Genomic DNA, 444 nt, shown 5'->3' with positions numbered 1-444 from the left:
ATATAATTGTTCTAATTATTGATTCCAAATTTAATCTTCTCAATTGATTCTGAAAGAAAGGAGAACAACAAGTTTTAATTATTGGACTAAAGAGTTGTTGTTGATGGTGTTGGTTTGTTAGTTTGTCTCTCCCTTAAAAAAAAAAAAAAAAATCATCATCATCATCATCATCCATCTGAAAGAAAGGAGAACAACAAGTTAAAAAAAAAAGAAAAAAAGTGAAGGTAATATAATATAATTTCTGTATTCTCTTAATTTCTTACCTGTTATGATAGCAGTAATTTGAAGTTTAGAAAAGTTGTGCTTCTGACCTACACCAGTCCAGCAACCTGTACACCTGTTGACTTTCCTTTCGGCCAGTAACAATGGGTATTACGTGATACTACCCATGTTGAAGGGATTGCTTCAATAGATTTGTCATGGAATTCAAGATGTTCGTATGAT

The 444-nt window shown here is 31.3% G+C and overlaps 1 long non-coding RNA gene across 1 annotated transcript; it reads right to left on the bottom strand.

The window, feature by feature from the left end:
- Positions 1-7: 7 nt before the first annotated feature.
- On the bottom strand, positions 8-438 carry LOC113473670. The gene is made up of 2 exons (XR_003395588.1): positions 264-438; positions 8-49 (listed from the first exon to the last, which is right to left on the bottom strand). It is a non-coding gene; the product is annotated as an uncharacterized LOC113473670 (long non-coding RNA).
- Positions 439-444: the final 6 nt, after the last annotated feature.

Source organism: Diaphorina citri, unplaced genomic scaffold (assembly GCF_000475195.1).
Source record: "Diaphorina citri unplaced genomic scaffold, Diaci psyllid genome assembly version 1.1 scaffold57700, whole genome shotgun sequence".
Lineage (NCBI taxonomy): Eukaryota > Metazoa > Arthropoda > Insecta > Hemiptera > Psyllidae > Diaphorina > Diaphorina citri.
Note: the sequence above shows the minus strand (reverse complement) of the source record. Positions and strands in the feature narration are given on the sequence as shown.